The following is a 21646-nucleotide window of genomic DNA, read 5'->3' as shown; positions in this document are numbered from 1 at the left end:
AAATTGCAGAGCTATGGGACGAGGGCAGGGGAATCAAATTTGTTTAGTTGCTGTTACAGAAAGCCAACATAGTTACGACAGGATGAATGGCCTTCAGTGCTGTAACATTTCACTGAGGTTATACAAAGCAATATACTCTCTCTACTCAACCCTGCACAGTAGATGCATTGTGTACATTACACTATTACATCCTATGTGCTGGAACCTTCTAATCATACTCATGATCCATTGATGCTGATATTCCCAAGTCTTCTTCAAGCTATCAGGCGTCATTTTGATGTGAACATCAACATCACTGAATAACACATTCAGACTCTGATTCCAGAGTGAAACAAGTGGATTAAGAATAAAGTTTCTTAATATTAAGCACCTCGTAGCTGGAAGGAAATGAAGAGTTCTTTCTTTTTTTTAATTTTCCCAAAGATCCCATCTCCATGGGACAACACTGTGCCAACTGAAATCCCACCAGTCTGTGAGGGCACCACCACCACCACCAGCCCCCCACCATTGCCCCCACCCCCCCAAACCCCCCAGCAGAGACCCTGCCAGTCTGTGAAAGAGTACAAAGAAGATTTACTAGGACGCTACCAGGACTTGATGGTTTGAGTTATAAAGGAGAGGCTTGATAGACTGGGACATTTTTCTCTGGAGCTGAGGGGCACAGATCAGCTAGATAGTCAATATCTGTTCCAAAGGTACAGGAGTCTAAAACTAGAGGGCATAGATTTAAGGAGAGGGGAGAGATACAAAAGTGTGCAGAGGGCCAATTTTTTCACACAGAGGGTGATGAGTGTCTGGAACAAGCTGCCAGAGACAGTAGTAGAGTGGATACAATTTTGTCCTTTAAAAAGCATTTAGATAGTTAAATGGGTAAGATGGGTTGACTTGTGGAAAAGCCAGGGGAGACCAGTTCAATGGGAGGGATATGGGCCAAATGCAGGCAATTGGGATTAGTTTAGGGGTTTGAAAAAAAAGGCAGAATGGACAAGTTGGACCGAAGGGCCTGTTTCCATGTTGTAAACCTCTATGACTCTGTGGAGGCAATAATCCCCCCAGCAGAGACCCTGCCAGTCTGTGGGGGAAATACACCCCCCAGCTGAGATCCCAACAGTCAGTGAGGGCAATATCACCACCCCGCTCCCCTACGCTCTCCAGCAGGGACCCTGCCAGTTTTTGAGAGTAATATACCCCCAGGACAGACCCTGCCAGTCTGTGGGGGCAATACTCCCATCATATCCCAGCAGACTGAACCCTCGATATTCAGTTAATCTGCCGTTCTCTGTGAATAGAAATCAAAAATTACATCTGAAGCTTCAAAAGGGCAGGATTTATTTCAAATGCTTTGGGACTGGAGCAATGCTGACAATGAGCCAAAGGCTTGACTGGAATCATGCTGTCAGTGAGGTGCTAACAGTAGCTACGTACACAGACTGCCAAGACTGGATGGCAGGGAGCTGGGAATGGACTGTCCATTGCAAATGTATACATCTCAAGCATCAGGTACTGTGGAGATTGGTTGCCCACGTTGTGGGAAAGGATTGGACACAAGTACAATAATGCAATAGCGTGTACTGATTGTCACTGGGATATGAGAAACTCAAGGAGATTCTGTAGGATCAATTACCACTTCTCATTCTATTACAGTCATTATTCATTCAATCTCTGCCTTCAAACCCACCAGTAACCTCTGGGGGAGAGATGGAACAGTACAACAGCATGAGGAGACTGCGCAAATATCTGTAAGGATGTGTATGTGTGAATATCTGTATGTACGAATGTGTAAATCTGTGTATCTGAACATGGGAGAGTTTGTGTGTACAAATGTGTGTTATTCCCAAGAAGCCTGGCCAGCAGAAAGAAGAGCACCTTTCCTTGACTCATCCAGGTGCCAATTTCTTTGCTTCAGACTGGGTCAACTAATGCCACAGAACCAGGATCTCTCCGTGGTGCCTGTTTATCCACAATGTTTCAGGGATACTCTCCACATTGCCAATTTCCCCCTGATCACAACATCATTTCACAGAAAACAGGCTAGTTTATATACTCCATACATACCCACTGTGTGCTGGCGTGTCAAGGACTCACTGGTAGATAAGATCCTGCAGCATCCTCTGGTTGGATCATTCCTGGCCTCATTAGACGATCATGTCCAGTTCACAATTCTTGCCTTTACTCTGTCAGAAGAGTCATCAGTCCTTACAGGGTCAGGTTAGAAATTTGACAACTGAAACTAAACAGAAGTTGGCAAAAATAAAGTAATTTATAATGCTGAAGTTTGAGTAAACCTTACTCCTTGCAGTGACCAGCTGTTCAATTCAACTCTTATGATCTTCCCAGAGCAGCTCATGTGTGGAGAAGGCTCTGAATCTGGTGAAGGTTTTTGTTGAGGGAGGTGACGGCTGTACTGTGGGTGGAGATGCACTTTCTGCCGCAAGGGAAACAGCAAGCCTGTGCTCAGTGATAAAGCTCCGAAACACAGCAACAGTTTCCAAGCCAGGAACCAGCTGTGACCAAACCCATCGTCTCTTCCTCTCTGTAATTCCGGCAGCAGTTTCCCACAACTTCCCTCTCGACAGAAACTCGTGTCAGTCTTGGGTTACTTGTCTAGTATCCCAGGCAAGGGTTCAGTGCAAACAACCACAAACCAAAGCTCTTGGTCTTGGAAGTCATTATTGAATAAGATTGGGAGCTTATACTTAATTCAATTAAAAACTGGTTTGATTCATCTTCACATCACTGGTGAGAAAATAGCAAGATAAAAGCAGGTGCCAGTAACAAGTAGGACTCTTCCCTTTACAATGCACATAAGAGGAAGAAGTCAATTGAGAAGGTCTGGGTAAGGCAGGTCACTGTTGGTTAAATTGGTTCTGAGGCCATCCTGTTAATTGAGACAATCTTGGGGTCTGTTCCTAAGCCAGACAGGAATTTGGTTTCCCATAGCCAAACTCCCTCCAAGTCTTCACTGATCTACATTGGCCCTTGGTCCAGCTATATTTCAGATTTAAAATTCTCATCTATGTGCAAATCCCTCCACAATTTACCCATCTTTGTAATTTCCTCCAGAGTAATAACCCACCAATATGAGTGCTTTCAGCTGCCAAGGCCATGAACTGTGCTGGGACAGAGTCATAGCCAATCATATGACAGGACCATGGAGAGGGTTTTTAAACTAAATAGTTGGGGGTGGGGGGAGAGGAGGAGGAAGGAAGGAGGAGGAGGAGGAGGAGGAGGAAGAGGAGGAAGGAGGGAATGAGGCAGCGAAGGAGGGAGCAGGTTCCTGCCAGGAGAAATTTAGAAAGCTAAAGAAAATGGACAAGACAATAGTTTAGGGCAGCGAACAGATAATAGCGGAAAGGGGCACAGTATTGCTATGATTCTTGGCATCCAAGGCGATCCCCACAGTGGGCTCCCTGGCAGTGGCACAGATGAGCCACACAAACCACCTCAGTCTTTGGCAGGACAATAAAAATTCCACCTACATCTTTCTCATCTTTTTCTAATCTCCTCATTTGAAGATCTCGCCTTCGAATTCTCTCCAAGCATTGATTGCACTCAAGTGGCTTCAACAACAGCCCACCTCACGGAGTTTTTATCTCATTTTCCAAGATTCCTTTTCCCTAGATGTCCAAGTACACTCAAGATTTACCTGCCATGCACTAGTTTAAATCTTTGGCAGTGCCAAGCAAACACCACTGCTCCAAAAGGTGCACTTTTGCCCAACAGCCTGTATCACGGAGTCACCAACCTTCAGCTGCCCTTTCAAACCTTCAGAGAACCAAAGTTCTCATTCTGTAAAGTATAGGTTTCATCACAGCATTTAAACATGAGAATGCACCAGTAAATAGAATCAGTGTAAGAAAAAAGTGTGGATTTATGGATTAGAAACTGGACTGAACAAACGACATTCGAGCTGCAGTACATAGTTTTAAGATGCTCATTGCACTTTTTAATTTGCACTATGGATAGGTAGAGGTTTTTAAATCACCATTCTCACTGATGACGTGGTTGCCAAAAAAAAAGACAGAATTAAAAGCTTTTTATGTGAATGCACACAGCATGCAAAACAAGATAGAGGATGCAATGGCACAAATATATATAAATATTCATGATACGTGACCAAGGCAGGAACTGAATAGTCAAGGGCATTTCAGAAGAAAATGAAGAAAGGAAAAGAAGATGGGGTAGCTTCTTTGCTAGGATAAGATCAGTGAGAAATGTTTTGGTTTAGGAGATCAAAGGTTGAGGCAACTTGGGTGGAGTTAAGAAATAAGAAAGAAGTTATTGGTGCACGTAGTTTAAAGGCCCTCAAACAGAGGCTATACTTTAAGATGAAATAAATTAAGAAATAATGGGGGCTTGTAGTGCATAATCATGGGCAATTTTAATCTTCATATAGATTGGACAAATCAAATTGACAAAGGTAGACTTGAGCACAAATTCCTAGGAACACTGCTGTAAAACAGCAGTGGTTACCACTGCTGCTTCACAGCCCCAGGCTCCTGGGTTTGACTCCTGGCTCAGGTCACTGTCTGTATGGAGTTTGCACATTCTCCTCATGTCTGCGTGGGTTTCCTCCAGGTGTTCCAGTTTCCTCCCACAGTCCAAATATGTGCGGGTTAGGTTGATTGGCCATGCTAAGAAATTACACCTTAGTGTGTCCAGGGCTGTGTTGGTTAGAGGGATTAATGGGTCTAATATGTAGGGATATGGGGGTGGGATTGTGTTCGGTGTAGACTCGATGGGCCGTAGGGCCTCTTTCTGCACTGTAGGGTTCTATGATTGTTTCTGAGAATAATATTTTGTGCAACCAGCCAGGGAACTATCTAGTTTAGGCCTCATAATATGCAATGAAGCAGGAGTAAGTGACTAAAGAGGTGGATGGGGGTAAGGCAGTGGACGTGGTGTATATGGATTTTAGTAAGGCGTTTGATAAGGTTCACCATGGTAGGCTTCTGCAGAAAATGCAGATGTATGGGATTGGGGGAGATCTAGGGAATTGGATCAGGAATTGGCTAGCGGATAGGAGACAGAGGGTGGTGGTTGATGGTAAATATTCATCATGGAGTTCGGTTACGAGCGGTGTGCCTCAGAGATCTGTTTTGGGGCCACTGCTGTTTGTAATTTTTATTAATGATCTGGATGAGGGTATAGTTGGGTGGATTAGTAAATTTGCTGATGACACCAAAGTCGGAGGTGTGGTAGATTGTGAGGAAGGGTGTCATAGTTTGCAGGAAGACTTAGACAGGTTGCAGAGCTGGGCCGAGAGGTGGCGGATGGAGTTTAATGCGGAGAAGTGTGAGGTAATTCACTTTGGTAGGAATAACAGATGTGTCGAGTATAGGGCTAACGGGAGGACTTTGAATAGTGTGGAGGAGCAGAGGGATCTAGGTGTATGTGTACATAGATCCCTGAAAGTTGGGAATCAAGTAGATAAGGTTGTTAAGAAGGCATACGGTGCCTTGGCGTTTATTGGTAGGGGGATTGAATTTAGGAGTCGCAGCGTTATGTTGCAACTGTACACAACTCTGTTGCGGCCGCACTTGGAGTATTGTGTGTAGTTCTGGTCCCCACATTACAGGAAGGATGTGGAGGCTTTGGAGAGGGTGCAGAGGAGGTTTACCAGGATGTTGCCTGGTATGGAGGGGAGGTCCTATGAGGAGAGGCTGAGGGATTTGGGGTTGTTTTCGCTGGAAAGAAGGCGGCTAAGAGGGGATCTTATTGAAACATATAAGATGATTAGAGGTTTAGATAGGGTGGATAGTGATAGCCTTTTTCCTCTGATGGAGAAATCTAGCACGAGGGGGCATGGCTTTAAATTAAGGGGTGGTAGTTATAGGACGGATGTCAGGGGTAGGTTCTTTACCCAGAGGGTGGTGAGGGATTGGAATGCCCTGCCTGCTGCAGTTGTAAATGCGCCTAGTTTGGGGGCGTTTAAGAGATCCGTGGATAGGTTTATGGACGAAAAGGGATTGGTTTAGGTTAGTGGGTCATTGTTTTGTAACTGGTCGGCGCAACATCGTGGGCCGAAGGGCCTGTTCTGCGCTGTAATGTTCTATGTTCTATGAGTAGTAAAGGAAATCATAGTAATGGATTCTCGAGAGAAGAGCGATCATAACATGTGGAATTTCATATTGAATTTAAGGGTGAGGCACTTGGACCTAAAACTATTGTCTTATTAAACATGTGAAGACTAGATGGGATTGAGGTACATAAGGAGGAGGTGTTGGCAATTCTTGAGAGTGTGAAAATAGACAAGTCCCCTGGGCCGGATGGGATTTACCCTAGGATTCTTTGGGAGGCTAGGGAGGAGATTGCAGAGCCTTTGGCTTTGATCTTCATGTCGTCATTGGCTTCAGGTATAGTGCCGGAAGACTGGAGGATAGCAAATGTTGTCCCCTTGTTCAAGAAGGGGAGTAGAGACCATCCTGGGAATTATAGACCAGTGAGCCTTACTTCTGTTGTGGGCAAAGTTTTGGAAAGAATTATAAGGGATAAGATTTATAATCATCTAGAGAGAAATAAATTGATTAGGGATAGTCAACACGGTTTTGTGAAGGGTAGGTCGTGCCTCACAAACCTTATCGAGTTTTTTGAAAAGGTGACCAAAGAGGTGGATAAGGGTAAGGCAGTTGACGTGGTGTATTTGGATTTTAGCAAAGCATTTGATAAGGTTCCCGATGGTAGGCTATTGCAGAAAATGCAGATGCGTGGGATTGAGGGTGATTTAGCAGGTTGGATCAGGAATTGGCTAGCTGATAGAAGACAGAGGGTGGTGGTTGATGGGAAATATTCAACCTGGAGTTCAGTTACAAGTGGTGTACCTCAAGGATCTGTTTTGGGGCCACTGCTGTTTGTCATTTTCATAAATGACCTGGATAAGGGTGTAGAAGGATGGGTTAGTAAATTTGCTGATGACACCAAAGTCGGTGGAGTTGTAGACAGTGAGGATGGATGTTACAGTTTGCAGAGGGACATAGATAAGCTGCAGAGCTGGGCCGAGAGGTGGCAGATGGAGTTTAATGCGGAAAAGTGTGAGGTGATTCACTTTGGTAAGAGTAACAGGAGTACAGAATATAGGGCTAATGGAAGGACTCTTAGTAGTGTTGATGAGCAGAGAGATCTCAGGGTACATGTGCATAGATCCCTGAAAGTTGGCACCCAGGTTGATAAGGTTGTCAAGAAGGCGTACGGCGTGTTAGCTTTTATTGGGAGAGGGATTGAATTTCGGAGCCATGAGGTCATGTTACAACTGTACAAAACTCTGGTGTGGCCGCACTTGGAGTATTGTGTACAGTTCTGGTTGCCGCATTATAAGAAAGATGTGGAGGCTACCTCGCTAAATATATTTAAGACACGGGTAGATAGGTTTTTGGTAGGCAAGGGAATTAAGGGTTATGGGGAGAAAGCGGGAAAGTGGAACTGAGCCACTTCAGATCAGCCATGATGTTACAGAATGGTGGGGCAGGCTCGAAGGGCTAGATGGCCTACTCCTGCTCCTATTTCTTATGTTCTTATGGAGGCATTGGAAAGGGTGCAGAGGAGGTTTACCAGGATGTTGCCTGGTATGGTGGGAAGGTCTTATGAGGAAAGCCAGAGGGACTTGAGGTTATTTTCATTGGAGAGAAGAAGGTTACGAGGTGACCTGATTGAGGCGTACAAGGGAAATTAGGAGAGCCAGAAGGGGTCATGAGAAGACCTTGGTGGGTAAGATTAAGGAGAATCCCAAGGCCTTCTATAAATATGTGAAAGGTAAAAGGATGAGAAGAGAAGGGATAGGACCTATAAAAGGTGAAGGGGGAAAGGTCTGTGTGGAACCAGAAGAAATGGCAGAGGTGCTTCATGACTACTCTGCCTCAGTATTCACAGTGGAAACTGATCTGGGGGATTTTGCTACAGATTTGCAGCAGATGGAAAAGATTGAGTGTGTGGATATTAAGGAGGAGGATGTGTTAGAACTTTTGAATTCTATCAAGATAGATAAGTCGCCGGGACCAGATGGGATGTACCCCAGGATACTGTGGGAGGCGAGGGAAGTGATTGCAGAGCCCCTGGCGATGATCTTTGCGTCGTCAATGGAGACAGGAGAGGTTCTGGAAGATTGGAGGATTGCGGATGTAGTTCCTATTTTCAAGAAAGGGAACAGGGACAGCCCAGGAAATTACCGACCGGTGAGTCTGACCTCAGTGGTTGGTAAGCTGATGGAGAGGCTTCTGAGGGACAAGATTTACGAGCATTTGGAGAGGTTTGACATGATCAGGAATAGTCAGCATGGATTTGTCAAGGGCAGGTCGTGCCTTACGAGCCTAGTTGAGTTCTTCGATAATGTGACTGAACACATTGACGAAGGAAATGCAGTGGACGTGGTGTACATGGACTTCAGCAAGGCGTTTGATAAGGTCCCCCATGCAAGACTTCTTGAGAAGGTGAGAGGGCATGGGATCCAAGGGCCTTTGGCCTTGTGGATCCAGAACTGGCTTGCCTGCAGAAGGCAGAGAGTGGTTGTGGATGGGTCTTTTTCTGAATGGAGGTCAGTCACCAGTGGAGTGCCCCAGGGATCTGTTCTAGAACCCTTGCTGTTTGTCATTTTCATAAATGACCTGGATGAGGAAGTGAAGGGATGGGTAAGTAAGTTCGCTGATGTCACAAAGGTCGGTGGTGTTGTGGATGGTCTGGAGGGATGTCAAAAGTTGCAGCAGGACATAAATAGGATGCAGGACTGGGCGGAGAAGTTGCAGATGGACTTCAACACGGATAAATGTGTAGTCGTCCATTTTGGCAGAACCAACGGGATGAACGAGTACACTATCAAGGGCAAGTCTTAGTAGTGTTGAAGAGCAGAAGGATCTTGGGGTCCGGGTCCACAGGACTCTTAAATCGGCCTCGCAGGTGGAGGAGGTGGTCAAGAAGGCGTATGGTGTACTGGCCTTCATTAATCGAGGGATTGAGTTTAGGAGTCGGGAGGTAATGCTGCAACTTTATAAGACCCTTGTCAGGCCTCACTTGGAGTACTGTGCGCAGTTCTGGTCGCCTCACTATAGGAAAGACGTAGAAGCTATTGAAAGGGTACAGAGGAGATTTACAAGGATGTTGCCTGGACTGGGAGGCATGCCTTATGAAGTTAGGTTGAGGGAGCTGGGACTCTTTTCCCTGGAGAGACGAAGGTTGAGAGGCGACCTGATAGAGGTTTATAAAATGTTGAGAGGAATAGATAGAGTGGATTCTCAGAGGCTATTTCCCCGGGTTGAAATGGTCGCTACGAGAGGACACAGATTTAAGGTGCGGGGAGGCAAGTACAGAAGTGATGTTAGGGGTAAGTTTTTCACTCAGAGGGTGGTGAGTGAATGGAATCGGCTGCCGTCAGTGGTGGTGGAGGCGAACTCGCTGGGGTCTTTTAAAAGACTTCTGGATGAGTATATGGGGTTTAATGGGATTGGGGGTTATAGATAGGTCTATAGATTGGTAGGTGTTGATGTGTTCGGTGCAACTCGTGGGCCGAAGGGCCTGTTTGTGCTGTAGTGTTCTATGTTCTATGATCAAAGGATTGGATAGGGTGGACAGTGAGAGCCTTTGACCTCGGATGGTGATGGCTAACACGAGGGGACATAGCTTTAAATTAAGGGGTGGTAATTATAGGACGGATGTCAGAGGTAGGTTCTTTACTTAGAGGGTAGTAAGGTCGTGGAATGCCCTGCCTGCAGCAATTGTGGACTCTCCAACTTTAAGGGCGTTCAAATGGTCTGTGGATAGGTGTATGGATAACATTGGGATAGTTTAGGTTAGAGGGTCATTAGATTGGTTCCACTGGTCGGCGCAACACTGAGGGCCGAAGGGCCTGTACTGCGCTGTAGTGTTCTAGTGTTCTAAGACAGAATTGGTGAAAGTGAACTAGGAAAATAGGTTAAAAGGTAAGATGGTAGAGAAGCAGTTGAAGACATATTGAAAAAGAAATTATAACTTCCAGCTAAGAGAAATATTCCATTCAGAAAGAGACTCTATAGAATTCTACCATCCTGCCCACCATGGGAACTGGAATGGGTGAGGAGCGGATCATGGAAATGTCTGTTGATCTCGGGCAGGATTTTGCAGTTTTGGGATGGGTGAGGCGGTAAAGTCCTGCCCAGTGAGAGGAATAAACCAACTGTGGCTCCTAAGGAAGCTAAGGATGTATCAGATTGAAAGAAAAGACATATAATGTTGTGACAATTAATGTTAGGCCAGAAGATTTGGAACATTTTGGAAGCTAGAAAAGTGTACCTAAAACAAAGGGAGAAATTAGAATTTCAGTGTAAACCTCCAAGAAATATACAAACAGACAGTAAGAGCTTCTACAAGTATATATAAAAGGAGAGTAACTGAAATAAACATTGGTCCCTTAGAGGTGAGACTGAATCATAGAATGGTTATAGGACAGAAGGAGGCCATCGTTCCGTTACAGATTTCAATTTATTTCCACAAGATCTGTTCTCACCCCATTGAAGTTAGCTTTCCCACAATTAATTATTTTTAACAAAGCATTCACTCAGGTGGCAGTGCAGAGCATCTTTGTTGAAAATTGCAAAAGCCTTAACCTAGCTCGAGAGCTTCAAGTGTCCAGATCACTGACAACCTGTCCTGGTCTCTCCATGTGAATGCTATAGTTAAGAAAGCCCACCAACGCCTCTACTTTCTCAGGAAGGTAATGAAATTTGGCATGTCAGCTATGATTCTCACTAACTTCTGAAGATGCACCATAGAAAACATCCTTTCCGGTTGTATCACAGCTTGGTATGGCTCCTGCTCTGCCCAAGACCACAAGAAACAACAAAGGACAGTGAAAGAAGCCCAATCCATCACGCAAACCTGCTTCCCGTCCACTGACTCTATCCACACTTCCCGCTGCCTTAGAAAAGTAGCCAGCATAATCAACAACCTCAAGCATCTTGGACATTCTTTCTTCCACCTTCTTCCACCAAGAAAAGGATACAAAAGTCTGAGGATACGGACCAACTGACTCAAGAACAGCTTCTTCCCTGCTGCAATCAAACTTTTGAATAGACCAATTTGCATTAAGTTGATCTTTCTCTACACGCTAGCTATGACTAACACAACATTCGGCACTCTCTCCTTTCCTTCTCTATGAACGGTATGCTTTGTCTGTATATCACTCAAGAAACAATACTTTTCACTATATTAATGCGTGTGACAATAATAGATCAAGTCAAATAAAAAAATTTTTCTAACAATGTTGCACAAATCACCAGATAAAAGACTATTTTTAGACAAAACAAGACACTCATCCCTATCGCAAGCCAGGTATCAATATAAACCTGAAGTTATGCCTTAGTCATCCATATAGATCTGATTCTATAATAAAGGAGCCAAACAGATTTATAAACAAATAGAAAGCAAAATTAACAGAATTCAGCCATTAGGAAGTAATGTTATTACAGCTTGTGGGGTTAGTTTTAGCTGAAAATGGAATGGTGTCTGGAAGGAGGTACTGATAGAAAAAGTGCCATCAACACTGCAATAACCAGCTGGGTATATTAACAACTCGGTACTGGGCATAAAGCATCATTTAACACAGGCTACTTACAGGGCTTCTGTGTTAATTATATTCCACTATTGCGTACTTAAGTTAAGAGAGACAAACATTAGGCAGTTTTGGAACTATTAGGGTACTTGGAGGTTCTTGGAACCTCCATACTAAAAGGTCAAGTGCAAAAGAGAAAACCTTCTCTCAGTGCCTCCAAGAAGAACAAATTTCTTTAAAGAACTCCAATTGTAAGTTGTAGAGAGCTTGAGTCAGATCAAGAAGGGCTGGGGGAGCGGGGAAATGGATAAGTCAGCTCTTAGCAGGAAGGGACAGCACCAATGCTAAAGCATATACAATCCTCGGCTTTATAAATAGATGAAGGGTCATAGCGAACCTTTATAAAATACTGGTTCAGCCTCATTTTCTTTTTATTTATTATTTCACAAGAAGTTGGTGTTGCTGGCAAGGTCAGCATTTGCTGCCAATCTCTAGTCGTCTCCTTTGTGGCCTAAAAGGGACATTACTGAACCAGATGGGTTTTTACTCCAATCAATGACAGTTTTATTGTCACCATCAGTGAGACTAACTTTCAATTCCAGGTTTGATTCATTGAATTTAAATTCTGCCAGATGCCGTAATGAGATTTGAACCTATGTCCTCAGGAATATTAGCCTGGGTTGCTAGTCCAGGAAAACTACCATTACTCCGCCATCTCTGTATATACTGTGGAATATTGGAATAACTATGTCTAGTTCTGGGCATCACACTTAGGAAAGATGTGAAGGCTTTAAAGAGGATACAGAGTAGATTATTGAGAATGATTCCGGGGATGAGGGACTTCAGTTATAAGGATAGGATTTGGGAAGCTCCGGTTGTTCTCCTTGGAGAACAGAAGTTAGACAGGATGTTTAATGGAGGTGTTCAAATTTATGAGGGGTCTGGGCAGAGTAATATGGAGAAACTGTTCCCATTGGTAGAAGGATAAAGAACCAAACAGCACAGATTGATGGTGAATAGCAAAAGAATTAAAGGTGACAGGAAGAAGTACATTTTATGTAGCAAATGGTTCTGAGTTGAAACACACTGCCTGCGCATGTGGTGGAGAAAGATTCAATCATGACGTTCAAAAGGGATGTGCTAAGCACTTGAAAGAAAAACTGCAGCACTATAGTGAAAGGGCAAGAGAGGGGAGAGAGCCAGCACAGCTTCAATGGACCGAGTGTCCTCCTTCTATTCTTTGAGAGGAAGAGTGAAGACAGAGAGAGAGAGACAAAGGGAAAAAAAGAGGAAATTATAGAAAAGAGAGAGGAAATATTGAGCAATGGAAACTAGAATACCCAGAAAGTCTGCAACTGAATCATTCCCTGATGGTTATCAGTGTCTATCATGTCAGATTGGCACTGGTACTTAATAACAGAGATTACAGGCTGGCACTGTCCGCTGTTCTCAACAAAGCCCTGACCCTGCAAATGAAAACTCTTATCACAAGGAACTGCTGGCTGCTCTGGCGGATTTGTGTGAGGCAAAGTAAGTGTGTTCTCATCTGATTTCAATATCAGCACCACACAGACACATTCGCCCATGTAAACAGTGATCCTGCAGACAGAAAGGTCAATTATCAGCACCCTCATGGAGACACAGCCTTTGAAGTCTTTCAAATTACTGAACAAGCTCTGAACTACCAAACTGAAAATGCTGGAATGGAACTGAATTTGACTCAGGAGTAGGTAAAGAGCAGTCCTTGCATCTCGAGTAAGCCTAACTCACAAAGCCCTATTTCCCCTCACAACAGCTTCTCTGCAAATACATCATCCACAGGCAATACAAATGAGACAAACAAGTCATAGAATCATAGAGGTTTACAACATGGAAACAGGCCCTTCAGCCCAACTTGTCCATGCTGCCATTTTTTATTTAAACCCCTAAACTAATCCCAATTGCCCACATTTGGCCTGTATCCCTCCATACCCATCTTATCCATGTAATTATCTAAATGCTTTTTAAAAGACAAAATTGTACCCACCTCCACTACTACCTCTGGCAGCTTGTTCCAGACACTCACCACCTTCTGTGTGAAAAAATTGTCCCTCTGGACACTTTTGTATCTCTCCCCTCTCACCTTAAACCCATGCCTTCTAGTTTTAGACTCGCCTACCTTTGGGAAAATATGTTGACTATCTAGCTGATCTGTGCACCTCATTATTTTATAGACCTCTATAAAATCAACCCTCAGTCTTCTATGCTCCACTGAAAAAAGTCCCAATCTATCTAGTCTCTCCTTATAACTCAACCATCAAGTGTGGGTAGCATCCTAGTAAATCTTTTCTGCACTCTTTATAGTTTAATAATATCTTTTCTATAATAGGGTGACCAGAATGTACACAATATTCCAAGTGTGGCCTTACCAATATCTTGTACAACTGCAACAAAATGTCCCAACTCCTGTATTCAATGTTCTGACTGATGGAACCAAGCATGCCGAATGCCTTCTTCATCACTCTGTCCACCTGTGACTCCACTTTCAATGAGCTATGAACCTGTCCCCCTAAATCTCTTTGTTCTGTAACTCTTTCCAACGCTCTACTAAGTAAGTCTTGCCCTGGTTCAATCTACCAAATGCATTATCTCACATTTAACTAAATTAAATTTCATCTGCCATTTGTCAGCTCACTGGCCCAATTGATCAAGATTGTGTTGCAATTGGAGGTAACTTTCTTCATTGTCCACCATGCCACCAATCTTGGTGTCATCTGCAAACTTACTAACCATGCCCCCTATATTCAACAGTCAATAGTGTCAGGAGAGAGAGGTCCAACGGATGTGGTGAGTAGGTAATATCAATCCAGAAAACCGGATAAGATTTACCAGGAAATAGAGATTAATTGCACTTCCTGTGGGAAGTGTTTAATTGCCCAAATATCAGAGTGTTGAATGAGGTAGTGCAATGTTCTAACCATGTGGGTTTTACACAAAAAGCAAAAAGGTGTAGTTTGCATACGTCAATTCAAACTAACAACAACAGATTTATTGAAGGAACTGTTGCTTATACAGAGTTCAAAATGAAACTAAACAAGAACATGTGAAACACCCCAAAGACATCACCATCAAATCATTTGATCAGCTCTTAAAGCAATCATGCAATTACTTAAATATATAACATCCGTCCTTGTTTATGCTGTGGTCATGACAACAAATTATTACAATGTTACACATGGATCAATAGTGCACTCTAGACACAGTACATTAATCATTATACACAATCAATAAGAAAGTCGATCAAGAGGATATCTGAATCAGAGTTTGATTCATCCTGGTTTTGCTGGATGAATCAAACTCTGGAGCAAATTAAAGGTTTTACTTTCTATTGTCATGAGAAAAACTTGTACAAGCAACTGGTTTTCAATTTTATTCGCTTGTACAAAGTATTGAAACTGCTCTTCATTAGAACTCTGTGATTAATTTTCTTCAATGAAAGATCCCATGAATCCTAATTGACCCAGCATTTCTCTTGCAGACTGTTCAGTATATTTTTCTTTATTGTCTTCCCGGTACTCACCTTTTCCGCTGGAGACCCTTAACTTGGTGTATTTCTTTTTCAAACGGCCCTAGCCATTCAGCAAAACATCAATTTTTTCAAACATGCTGGATACTGCCTGCAATCTCACCCTCCTCCGTTCGGAAATTAAAAACCCTGTTATAAAACTAGAGGGCATAAGTTTAAGGTGAGAGGGGAGAGACACAAAAGTGTCCAGAGGGGCAGTTTTTTCACACAGAGGGTGGTGAGTGTTTGGAACAAGCTGCCACAGGTAGTAGTAGAACATAAGAAATATGAGCAGGAGTAGGCCATCTAGCCCTTCGAGCCTGCCCCGCCATTCAATAAGATCATGGCTGATCTGAAGTGGATCAGTTCCACTTTCCCGCTTTCTCCCCATAACCCTTAATTCCCTTGTCTGTCAGAAACCTATCTACCCATGACTTAAATATATTCAGCGAGGTAGCCTCCACCACTTCAACGGGCAGAGAATTCCAGAGATTCACCATCCTTTGAGTGAAGAAGTTCCTCCTCAATTCTGATCTAAACTGCCCCCCCCTTATCTTGAGGCTGTGCCCTCTAGTCCTGCTGTCCTTTCTAAGCAGGAAGAATCTCTCTACCTCTACCCTATCTATCTCCTTCATGATCTAATACGTCTCTATAAGATCCCCCCTCAGCCTTCTAAACTCCAACGAGTACAGACCCAGTCTATTTAGTCTCTCTTCATAGGCTAACCCCCTCATCTCCGGAGTAGAGGCAGGTACAACTTTGTCTTTTAAAAAGCACTTAGGCAGTTACATGGGTATGACGGGTATAGTGAAATATGGGCCAAATGCAGGCAATTGGGATTATCTTAGAGGTTTCTAAAAGGATGGCAAGTTGGGCCAAAGGGCCTGTTTCCATGCTGTAAACCTCTATGGCTCTATAAAACTACAAAGAGGGCTTTATTTTCTTATTTTAGACTTCCTTCAATGTCATGTCAGTGTTTTAAAAGGGCGGCATGGTGCCACAGTGGTTAGCACTGCTGCCTCACAGTGCCTGGGATCCAGGTTCAATTCCAACCTTGGGTGGAGTTTGCATATTCTCCTCGCATCTGTGTGGGTTTCCTCTGGGTGCTCCGGTTTCCTCCCATAGTCCGAAGATATGCAGGTTTGGTGGATTGGCCAAGTTAAATTGCCCTTTAGTATCCAGGCATGTGCAGATTAGGTGGATTAATCAAGATCAATATGTGGTGTTACAGGGATAAGAAGGGAGGGGAAGCCTAGGTGGAGTGTTCTTTTGGAGGATCAGTGCAGCCTCATTGGGACAAATGGCCTTTTCTGTACTATAGGGATTCTGTGGATCGTCCAGTAGATTCTGTGCATTATCCTGTTGTTGATTTTCTCTAGTCTTCTAATATTCAAAGGATGTGGACCTACAATGTTTGTTCTTTTACTCAGAATCTTTTCTTGATGCTGTTGATGAGAGAAATCACCGATTTTCTTTTTGTCCTAACCAAGTTTGAGATTGTAGATTTGAAACAAAAAAAATCATGTGGTTTCAAACTAACTCACAACAGGTCTATTCTAGGAGCTGCTGCCTGTACACAAAGCAAACTGAAAATAAAACCTGTGCAACACCCCAATGACATCACCATCAAATCATGTGACCAGCTCTTAAAGCAATCATGTAACCATGAAATATGTAACAGGTAGAGATGAGAATGCTATATCGAGTGGCAGGGCACAGGTGCTGGCAGTTCCAGTATAACTCAACTTGAACATACAAGTGTGGGTCTTTGTTGTACTTGGATTATGAGCTGCTTTATTAAATAAATACAAACATGAAGTTCCTCTTGGATTGTCTATGACTCTCTGTGGATGCTCCCTCGGAGCAGTCCTACATATTGACTGGATTACAGAAGCAGGGCCTCAGTCTTGAAGGATCCCCACAACCAAGGCCCAAACCAGCCTATCCCCTGGAGACTAAATATCAGGGATGTCCACATAGCCTGTTCTATTTATTAAAGGGCGGTGAGCCAAATCACTCTGTAGACTGGTGCAGCAGTGAATAGGTGCCACAATGAGAGGCAGAATGTGAATGTAGAGTACTGCTGCCCTCTGCCGATGGTAGTGGGTTTCACCTGAGTAACTTTTCTTAATTTTCAAGCGCTGTGTTCAGACAGGCCTCAGTTCAGCTGCTCTCACCAGGAAAAAATAAGAACTGATTTGGAGAGTAACTGCAGCCAGGGGTAACACAGTGGCACAGTGGTTAGCACTGCTGCCTCACAGCGCCTGGGATCCGAGTTCAATTCTGGCCTTGGGTGACTGTGTGGAGTTTGCACATTCTCCCCATGTCTGTGTGGGTTTCCTCTGCAATAATTACCACTAAAGGCACGCTAATCCAATTTACCTGCTCTTGCCCTATCTCCTTCAATGTTATTAAAGTTCAAGTGCTCATCTAAATATTTTTTGAAGGTTGTAATGTTTCTGGCCTCCCAAGCATTCCAGATTCCCACCACACTGCCCAATCCCTACCCCCATCACCCTCCCTCTGTACACTGCCCAATCCCTACCACCATCACCCTCCCTCTGTACACTGCCCAATCCCTACCACCATCACCCTCCCTCTGTACACTGCCCAATCCCTACCCCCATCACCCTCCCTCTGTACACTGCCCAATCCCTACCCCCATCACCCTCCCTCTGTACACTGCCCAATCCCTACCCCCATCATCCTCCCTCTGTACACTGCCCAATCCCTACCCCCATCACCCTCCCTCTGTACACTGCCCAATCCCTACCCCCATCACCCTCCCTCTGTACACTGCCCAATCCCTACCCCCATCACCCTCCCTCTGTACACTGTCCAATCCCTACCCCCATCACCCTCCCTCTGTACACTGCCCAATCCCTACCCCCATCACCCTCCCTCTGTACACTGCCCAATCCCTACCACCATCACCCTCCCTCTGTACACTGCCCAATCCCTACCCCCATCACCCTCCCTCTGTACACTGCCCAATCCCTACCACCATCACCCTCCCTCTGTACACTGCCCAATCCCTACCCCCATCACCCTCCCTCTGTACACTGCCCAATCCCTACCCCCATCACCCTCCCTCTGTACACTGCCCAATCCCTACCACCATCACTCTCCCTCTGTACACTGCCCAATCCCTACCCCCATCACCCTCCCTCTGTACACTGCCCAATCCCTACCCCCATCACCCTCCCTCTGTACACTGCCCAATCCCTACCCCCATCACCCTCCCTCTGTACACTGCCCAATCCCTACCCCCATCACCCTCCCTCTGTACACTGCCCAATCCCTACCCCCATCACCCTACCTCTGTACAACTGCCCAATCCCTACCACCATCACCCTCCCTCTGTACACTGCCCAATCCCTACCCCCATCACCCTCCCTCTGTACACTGCCCAATCCCTACCCCCATCACCCTCCCTCTGTACACTGCCCAATCCCTACCCCCATCACCCTCCTTCTGTACACTGCCCAATCCCTACCCCCATCACCCTCCTTCTGTACACTGCCCAATCCCTACTCCCATCACCCTCCCTCTGTACACTGCCCAATCCCTACCCCCATCACCCTCCCTCTGTACACTGCCCAATCCCCCCATCAATTAGTGTAAATGCAGGAAGCGTACTTGGAACAAACTAACAAAGAGTAACCAGAGATCACTGCAAGTGCGAGAGGGCAACAAGTGTATTTTAAAAGAGTTACTTCAGAGTTGCTGAGTTATTGATGCACTAAGAGGCCTCAGGCTCCAGCTGGTTAAGGGCATCGATGGAAAAATAAGAATGGATCAAATTACAGTGCACTGTAATCCCAGGAAATGGCAAATGACAGGACTGAACTCACCCACGACTCCCTTCACAGCTGTCAGCAACCACCATTATGTCTGGAGTTAAAAGGCACTTGGTGAGGTACAGTGAGTGATGTGTCAGCTGTCAGTATCAGTGTGTGGTTCTCCTGATTCAGAGCCATATGGTTCACTCTCAAATGGAGACTGATACCTCTCTGCAGAGAGCTCTAAGGGAGTGCTGCACTGTGCAGTTTTGGGTGCCGTACTTACGCAAGGATATTTTGGCCTTGGAGGGAGTGCAGAGGAGGTTTACTAGGCTGATGCCGGAGTTGAGGGGGTTGAGCTATGAGGAGAGGCTGAATAAATTGGGCTTGTACTCATTGGAGTTTAGAAGAATGAGGGGAGATCTCATTGAGACATATAAGATGATGAATGGGATGGATAGGATAGAGGTGGAGAGACTCTTCCCGCTCAGAAAGGACAGTAGGACTAGGGGGCACAGCCTCAAGATAAAGGGGGGGCGGTTTAGAACGGAGTTGAGGAGGAACTTCTTCACTCAAAGGGTGGTGAATCTCTGGAATTCTCTGCCTGTTGAAGTGGTGGAGGCTGCCTCGCTAAATATTTTTAAGAAGAGGGTTGATGGGTTTTTGATAAGAGAGGGGATTAAGGGTTATGGGGAGAGGGCGGGAATGTGGAACTGAGACACGACAGATCAGCCATGATCTTATTGAATGGCAGGGCAGGCTCGAGGGGCTAGATGGCCTACTCCTGCTCCTATTTCTTATGTTCTTATGTTCTAACCTTGTTTAAACTTACAAATACCCCACCCCCCTCCCCACTGCTGCCTCACTCACAGCGACACTCTGCTGGAGCTGAAAGCTCCCACCATGAGGAGCAATGTGTGACTCAGATACTCATTGCTATTTCTCACAGTACAGCACCCCTCATTCCACAGGTAGGGTGGGGAGATGGTGGAATGTGAACAGATTCACCCCAATTATACACTGTTTGTGTGGCTAATATTTTCAACACAAAGGCAGTGATAACAGACAGAACCAGCGGGGAGGGGGAAGAAGAGGCAGCTGCTGAATCTGATAACCCTAATTGTCCCGTCAGAGTTTGCCAGTTTAATTATAGATAACAGACAGTAACTTCACATGAAGAAAGGGAAGCAAGGTCAATCATTCAGCACAAGAGAGAGCAGCAGTGTTATCAGTGGAAGCAAAGAACAGAGACTCACACTTATTACTGACATGTCCTTCAGGGAAGTACTGCACAGAAGCAGAGAAACAGCAAGCAACACATCAGCGACATGGCTCTAAGAGCTATGGGTTTGAAGTTTGGGTTGATTGTTCAGAGGTGGGTATGAATATTGCAAGCAGCAATTGACAAAGGCAACTAGATTAAATATACTGTACTCCACAGGAGAGTTTCAAACTCAATTCTACCTCAATTCAACTACATGGAAAATTTCAAAACAAGTTAAAGGGAGAAAAACTCAGGAGATGTTATTAATGGAGGTATTAGGGTTCAAAAAGGTACAAAAACTAACATAAGGGCACTTTACCTCAATGCTCGTAACATTCAAAACAAGGTAAATGAGTTGTTAGCACAAATCATCGCGAATGAGTATGATTTAGTGGCCATTACAGCGATATGGTTGCAGGGTGGTCACGACTGGCAGTTAAATATCCACTGGTAACAGATTGTTCGGAGGGACAGACAGGAAGATAAGAGAGATGGTGTAGCTCTGATGTTTAAGGATGACATTAGGTCAGTAGTGAGAGATGATACAGGTTCTATGGAGAAAAGGGTTGAATCGATTTGGATGGAAATTAAAAATAGCAAGGAGAAAAAGCCAGATAAGTGTAGTCTATGGGCCACCAAATAACCTTACAGTGGGGTAAGCAATAAACAAGGAAATAACTGATGCATGTAAAATAGGTACAGCAATTATCATGGGAGACTTCAATTTACCTGTCAATTGGTCAAACCAGGTTGGCCAAGGCAGCCTTGAGGAGGGTTCATAGAATGTAACCGCGATAGATTCCTTCAACAGTATGTAATAGAATCAACAAGGGAGCAAGTTATCCTAGATCTGGTCCTGTGTAATGAGACAGGAATAATTAATGATCTTACAGTTAGAGATTCTCTCGGAAGGAGCGATCACAGTATGGTTGAATTTAAAATCAAATATTGGTGTCTTGTGCTTAAACAAAGGAGACTACAATGGGATGAGGGAGGAGCTGGCTAAGATAGACTGGGACCAAAATCTTCATGTTGGAACAATTGAGAAACAGTGGAGGGCTTTCAAGGCAATTTTCAAAGTGATAAGGAAGGACTGTAGGAAGAGAGTTAATCAGCCATGGATATCTCAGGAAATAAAGGAGGGTACCAAACTGAAAGAAAATGCACACAATGTGACAAGGATTAGTGGGAAACTAGAGGATTGGGAAATCTTTAAACGTCAACAGAAAGCCACAAAAAAAGCTATAAAGAAAAGTAAGATAGATTATGAGAGTAAACTAGCTCAGAGTATAAAAACAGATAGCAAAAGTTTCTACAAATATATAAAACGAAAAGAAATGGCTAAGGTAAACATTAATCCTTTGGAGGATAAGAAGGGGGATTTAATAACTGGAAATGAGAAAATGGCTGAGGCATTGAACAGGTATTTTGAGTTCAGGGCGATGGGGGACAGACAGGAGAGTAGAGTTGAGGCCAAGTCAGATCTGATCGAATAGTGAAGCCGGCTCCAGTGACAAATGGCATCCTCCTGCTCCTCATTCTTG

At 44.4% G+C, this 21646-nt stretch overlaps 1 protein-coding gene across 14 annotated transcripts in view; it reads right to left on the bottom strand.

Annotated features, from left to right (window-relative positions):
- The window catches only part of cbfa2t3 (CBFA2/RUNX1 partner transcriptional co-repressor 3), a 147656-nt gene that overhangs the window by 101606 nt on the left and 24404 nt on the right, over positions 1-21646 (bottom strand). For 7 of the 14 annotated variants that reach the window (XM_080186627.1, XM_080186617.1, XM_080186621.1 and 4 more), the window contains exon 3: positions 2056-2230. The exons of 3 other annotated variants lie outside the window; for them this stretch is intronic. The gene's annotated coding sequence lies outside the window, so the exon portion shown is untranslated. Of the gene's footprint in view, positions 1-2055; positions 2231-2290; positions 2384-20831; positions 20959-21646 lie in introns of those variants that run through there. 4 more of the 14 variants (XM_080186618.1, XM_080186620.1, XM_080186623.1 and 1 more) reach the window with 4 other exon arrangements.

Source organism: Carcharhinus amblyrhynchos, chromosome 4 (assembly GCF_965287045.1).
Source record: "Carcharhinus amblyrhynchos chromosome 4, sCarAmb.v2.hapA, whole genome shotgun sequence".
Taxonomy (NCBI): domain Eukaryota; kingdom Metazoa; phylum Chordata; class Chondrichthyes; order Carcharhiniformes; family Carcharhinidae; genus Carcharhinus; species Carcharhinus amblyrhynchos.
Note: the sequence above shows the minus strand (reverse complement) of the source record. Positions and strands in the feature narration are given on the sequence as shown.